This window comes from Solanum tuberosum, unplaced genomic scaffold, assembly GCF_000226075.1.
Source record: "Solanum tuberosum cultivar DM 1-3 516 R44 unplaced genomic scaffold, SolTub_3.0 scf00603, whole genome shotgun sequence".
NCBI lineage: Eukaryota > Viridiplantae > Streptophyta > Magnoliopsida > Solanales > Solanaceae > Solanum > Solanum tuberosum.
In genome coordinates, this window is record NW_006239544.1 from 110,263 (window position 1) to 117,307 (window position 7,045).

Below are 7,045 nucleotides of genomic sequence, written 5' to 3' on the forward strand. Positions count from 1 at the left end.
GGAAGCACTCTTCAAAAATATCTTTAAAATATTATTGAAATAACTTGGAATTTTTGCTTATATACTCTTATTTTTTAAAAAAAAAAAAGATGCTCAGGAGTAAAGAAAGAAATTAATCTAATCAATTGTAGAAATAATTATTAAAAGTAAAATGTCCCAATGTTATCGATCCACTACATTCAAACAAAGTAAAAGAAATAGAAATTGATGTAATTAGACCAAAACCTCAAAAAATTATATATATATATATATAGAGAGACTTTCATATTGTAACGACTGGGTTCCATCGTTATAGAAAAGCCAACAGAGAAAAATTTTGGGCCAAAAAACTTTTTCGTAGTAACTTGAGATTTCCCAATCTAGTCCAGATTTGGACGAAATCGGAGTCTGTGAGGTCTAGGGAAATCTAGTAGCAATTGGGTGATCTAATTATGAATTCGATCACATGAGTAGATAGATAAGTCATTAAGGAACCCGCACGATTTTACGGAATTGAATTCGGGTGAGTAGAACTCCCAAAATTGGCCTTAGCATGAACGGGTAGTTTCTGAGTGTCGTTGGTTGGAGGTGTGTTGTGAAATGGGGTCTTGGAATTATTAATTTTGCTCACTATTTCCGTGCAAGCCGCTGAGGCGGGATTTCTGCCGCCAGGGCAAGGCCGCAGTAGCGGGGTGGGTGCTGCCATGGCGGGGCAGACATGACTTAAAGTCGGAAATAAACTCCAAAAATGTTTTATTCTGCAATTTTCGAACTGGAGAGCTAAGGAACGAATCCAGGGATTTTCTTAACATTTTTCCACCATTCTTGAGGCAAAAGGTAAGATTTTAACTCCCCGAATCCATTTTTCGATCCGTAGAACGTAATCTAATGGGTAATTATCGATGAAGGAGGGTTTTGATATGAGAATTATGGTGGAAAAAACCCTAATCTGGGTATGATCTAGGGTTGATAGAATTGTTAGTAATTCGGGTAATTAGTGATTGTTTATTGATTCCCGTGTTAAAATAATTATTTGTAGACCAAGAACAAGAGGAACGAATCCGGAAAGGGAAGAATCAAGTTTCTTAGGGGATTTAAGCTTTGTTTGAGGTAGGTGATGATTGTGATTCTATGATTGTGTGATGTATGTTTGTTTTTGCTTCATTATGATACATTTATGTATGCGAATGTTGCATTATTGATCACATTAATTGTAAAATGTAGGATTAAAATGAATGATGAATGACATGAATCATAACTTGATTGTATGATTATGAGAATGTACTTGTGATTGCGATTGTGGCTTGTTAAATGGATCGGGTGTTGCGTTCCGATACACTAACTTGGATCAGTTGCCACATTCTGGCATAATCACTGGATCGGGTACCACGCTTCGATATGCTAACAGTTTGGGATTGGGTTCCATGAGAGGACCAATGACTTGATGTAACTGTGGTATATGCAAATCGTGAAATTATTTGTTGTTCGTAAAATGATGATGATATTGTATATGTTCGGTGTATGCATGCTATTGTATTGTTGTCTTGACTTATGTATGTTGCATTTAGTGGGATAGCCGTGTGATCCTACCAGTACACTGTGGTTGTGTACTGATACTGCACTTGCTCTTTCTTTGTTGAGTACAGGGCATCTTCAGGCGGCTATTGACAGACCTCGCTTAGAAGATCAGTGATCGTTCAAATTCAAAGGTAAGCCAGTTCTTTCGGGCTGCCATTAGTTCTCTTTCTATCTATGTCCACATTTCGGACTTAGACTTTCTAGTTAGTTATTAGTACTTTAGTTTGGGGTTGTAACCCTTCTTGTTAGACTTATGGATCTTGTTAGATGTTTTGGTACATTAACTCTCAGGTTCTAGGTGTATTTTCCGCATTTGTTTAGTTGTTAGACTTTTGTTTGGAGTTTATGGAACTCCCTAATTTTTTCCTTAACATTTAACCTGCTTTCGTATACTTAAATGCCTTAGTTGTTTGGTTCTTTGGTTAGCTAATTAGTATTAATGGTTCTCCCATCGGAGGGTTAGTGTGGGTGTCAATCACGATGGTCTGGGTCTTGACAAAGTTGGTATTATAGCCTAGGTTCGTTGATCTTGATGTACCAAAACGAGTCTAGTAGAGTCTCGCGGACCGGTACAGATGTCTGTACTTTTCTTCGATAGGCTATAGGACTTTAGGAAATCTCTCTACTTTCTTTTGTCTCCTTTTGTGCTATAACTTGATTCCAATTGGTATCTGGCGATTCAAATTGGTATATAATCTCCTTCACTCTTCTGTTCGCAGATGGTTAATAGTAGGTTCAACGGTGTCAGGCCCGTAGCTCCCGTAAATGCTCCAGCTGAGAAATCTGCAGCGAGAGGTCGCGGTCGAGGCATGGGTAGAGGCCGAGGAAGGGCAACACCTGTTAAGGATGGAGCACCGGTTAGAGATGCTCCCGGAAATGAGGCCTCTCATGCGCATCATGATGAAATATAGGAGAAAATAGGGGTTGAGGATGAGGAGAATGTTGGGGAAGAGGAAAATGAAGAGGTGTAGGCTGAGACTACAAGTATTTCTCATTTAGACCCAGTGTTAGCTCAGCAGATCATGTCATTTTTGAAAGGGTTGGTTGGTCTTGGAGTGCTTCCCTATGTTCAAGCAACTCAAGCTCCTGCCAATCCCCCTATTGCTAACACTGCCTCTAAGGTGGGTGGAACTAGAGGTAATCATGTTTTCTTTCGTCCTTTGTTGGGTTCTGTTATGACTGGTAATGAGCATGGAATGTTGACCAAGTTTTTGAAGCTAAAGCCTCATGTATTTCTTGGTTCTAAGAGTGAGGATGCTTATGAGTTTATCTTAGACTGCTATGAGAGGCTTCATAAGTTGGGAATTTTCCATCAACATGGGATTGAGTTTGCGACCTTTCAACTTCAAGGTGAGGCTAAGCAGTGGTGGAGAGCTTATGTGGACTGCAAATCTTCACCTTTAACCCCACTCTCTTGGACCTAGTTTCATGCTCTGTTTCTAGAGAAATATGGGCCCAGGACTTTGAGAGATCGCAAGAAGGATGATTTCATGGCTTTGGAGCAAGGTGGTATGTTTGTGGCTCCTTATGAGGCCAAGTTTCATGTCTTGTCTAGATATGCTACCCAATTGGTGACTACTGAGGAGGAGACGATCCGTTTATTTATTAGGGGACTAAACTCTGAGTTGCAGGTATTATCTGTTCATATGACCTCTGCAGGGAGAAGCTTTAATGAAGAAACAAACTTTGTTAAGAAAGTGGAGGGGGTGAGGCGAGACGGTCAGGCTAAGACATTGGCATAAAGGGCCAAGAACTCTGGTAACTTTCAAGGTTCTTATTCTAGGGGGTCCGGAAGGCCAACGCTTGCAGCCAAGCCAATTCAGTCGGCTATGCCTGCCTCTACAGGTAATTACTCGGAAACTCCACCTCATAATTTGATTCAGGATAGCCAGGGAGTCGCACCTTCAACGGGCATCAGGCCATCTTTTGATCGTACATATTACAACTGTGGAGAACCTGGGCATATGGGGAGAGATTGTCCCCACCCGCGCATGATGAACTCTGCGCAGTAGCAGTCTAGAGCAGTGGTACCCGCAGGGAAGTTGCCCGTCAAGATGATAGGCCCAGTGTTATGCCTTTCCGGGCAAGAATGAGGCAAAGGCGTTTGACGCAGTGATCACATGTACTATTCTTGTCTGTGACCGGATGACTAATGTGTTATTTGATCTGGGTTTAACTTATTCATATGTATCCGTGCGATTTGCCTCAGAATTTGCTATGATTTGTGATATACTTGATGCCCCCATCCATGTTTCTACCCCAGTGTGAAAGTCTGTCATACTCACCCAGGTCTATCATGCTTGCCCAATTTTATTTAAGGGTTTTCAGACTTGGGCTGATTTAGAAATTCCGAGAAGGGAAAAGTTAGAGTAGGAAGGGGTGTATAAGCCTAAGCAAGCTAAGATCATAACCTCCATTTGGGCTAATCAACTGGTAAAGCAGGGTTGTTTGGCTTATTTGGCTCATATTCGGGATGTTGAGGTTGAGTCTCCATCTATTGAGTTTATTCCTGTGGTGTCAGAATATAGAGAAGTGTTTCCAAATGATTTGACTAGTATGCCTACTGATAGAGATATAGACTTCTGCATTGATTTAGAACCTGGTACTCGTCCCATTTTTATCCCTCCATATCGCATGGCTCCGGCCTAATTAAGAGAGCTTAAGGCTCAAATCCAAGACTTCTTGATAAGGAATTTATTCGTCCTAGTGCTTCCCCATGGGGTGCTCCAGTTTTTTTTGTTAAGAAAAAGGATGGTAGTATGAGAATGTGTATAGATTACTGGCAATTGAATAGGGTCACTATTCGAAACACGTATCATTTGCCTAGAATAGATGATATTTTTGACCAATTGCAAGGGCATCGATTTTCTCTAAGATTGATCTAAGGTCTGGCTACCATCAGTTGAAAATTAGGCCTGGGGATGTGCCCAAGATGACGTATAGAACCTGATATGGGAACTATGAGTTCCTAGTTATGTCGTTTGGGTTAACTAATGCGCCGACAACCTTTATGCATTTGATGAATGGTGTGTTTAAGCCATTTCTTAATTCGTTTGTTATAGTCTTTATTGATGATAGTTTGGTCTATTCGAATAGGGAGGAAGAGCATGCCGACCATCTTCGTATTGTTCTGGATGTTCTTGGGAAACAAAGGTTGTATGCTAAATTTTCTAAGTGTGAATTTTGGTTGACTTCTGTTGCATTTTTGGGACATGTAGTTTCAAAGGAAAGGGTAATGGTAGATCCCTAAAAGATTGAAGTAGTTAGGAATTGGGTTCGACCAAGTTCCGTGACTGAAATTAGGAGTTTTGTGGGGGCTTGCCAGTTATTATCGTCGATTTGTGAAGAACTTTGCTTCTATTGTCACTCACTTGACAAATTTGACCAAAAAGGAGATACCATTTGAATAGATTGAAAAATGTGAGGAGAGCTCCAAAAGCTCAAGACTCTCTTGACCACCGCACCTATTCTAGCATTATCGGTGGAAGGTAAAGATTTTATTGTTTATTGTCATGCTTCACATTCTGGTTTGGGTGCTGTGTTGATGCAGGATAAGAATGTTATAGCTTATGCGTCGCATCAATTGAAGGTACATGCGAGGAATTACCCAGCACATGATTTGGAGTTGGCAGTGTGATTTCACGTATCAGGACACTTCATCCAATACTAAGTACCAACGATCGTGAGTAGTAATATAACCCAACTATGTGAGTTGTGGTCAAGTCCCAATGGAGTGGTTCATAATTGAGAATCAATAGGCAAGTCTAGTCAATTATAGCTAAAAACATTTACGAATAAAAACATGGTTTAAATTATAGGTGACACAAGTGTCAAATATCAAGAGGGTTTGTTTGTATTATCAACTAAAACAACAAACAACACAAAAATACGAATATGGAGACGGTATTTGCAACTACAACCCATTAAATTCAACCACAATTACTGAACGAAATCACTTTAAATAGCAAATAAACTATCAATTAACAATACCCAACAGTTAAATCAACCCTTAATCACATAATCACACCTCAATAATTGGAGTTTTAGCTAGACATAGTAAAAAGGTAAAAGTCGTTACCAAGTTGTGTTTCCATCAACTGGGTAGGAATGATATAGTCTTTGCAAAGGTCTAAGATGAAGAATCATCAACACCCACTTCTAATTTCTCAGAAATGGAAATCTTCAAATCTTCAAAGCTAAGGAAATATTGTCTCTCCAAAAACTCAGTTCTAAGCTCTCAACTTGAAAATTGAATGTTAGATTCTAAAACTCTCCCCTAAACTAAGAATTTAAAAACGTATTTATAGTTGTCAGAAATGTGCTGCGAAAGACCATTCGGCGTAGTAAGTCAGGATTGCCGATCCACTCGGTGATCCGCCATTTGGTCAATTTCATTGCCTTTTTGCTTTGACCTTAAGCATCTTCAGGTTTTGTAACTTTGGGCGATATGGCACTGCATCGCGGAACTGTTCGACAACTCACCGACTGCTTCTTTCTCTCGCCGACTAGATTTTCTCCTTCAGGGCTTGGCACTCTGGAACATTAGGCGAGACCGTGGCCGTTTAGCGACTCGCCTAATGGGTTAGGCGATCCTCATGCCTTCTTTCCATCATTCTTTCAGCTGCCTTGTTCCTTTTTGCTCAATAGTGTCCATGATTTGTTCCTTAATCCAAATACCTGAAATTCAAGGATTTACATCAGTTATTGGCACAAAATATACATTTGAGGACACTAAGTTTATTCAAATAAAGCCTTAAATGAGTCCAAATCGTGGACTCATCACAACGGTAGTGTTCGCTCTTAAGATCTAGTGACATTATCTCTATGGGGTTAAGTCTAAGGTATTTACTGATCATCGTAGTTTGCAGCATGTGTTTACTCAAAAGGATCTGATTTGAGACAACGAAGGTCGATGAAGTTACTTAAAGATTATGATGTCACCATTCAATACTATCCGGGCAAGGCTAATGTAGTGGCAGACGCTTTGAGTCTAAAAGCGGTGAGTATGGGTAGTCTAGCTTGCTTGAGTATAACCAAGCGACCTTTGACTAAGGAAATTCAGACCTTGGAGTCTAAGTTCATGCAGTTGGGCATCTCAAAAAGAGGTGGGGTGTTAGCTAGCATTGAGTGAGGGCCACATTCATTGAAGAGATCAAGGCCAAACAATTTGAGGATGAAAGTTTAAATGAACTTAAGGAGAAGACAACGATTAGTAAGGCACAAGAAACCACTCTTGATGCGGAAGGTGTGCTCAGTTTTAAGGGAAGGATTTGTGTTCCTCGAGTTGATGACTTGATTCAGAAATTGTTGATAGTATCCCATGGCTCTCGATATTCTATTCATCCAGGTGTGACCAAGATGTATCGAGATTTAAAGAAAATTTATTGGTGGTCGGGCATGAAGAAGGATATAGCAGAGTTTGTGGCTAAGTGTTAAAATTGCCAACAAGTGAAGTATGAACATCAAAGGCCTGCAGGTTTGCTTCAAA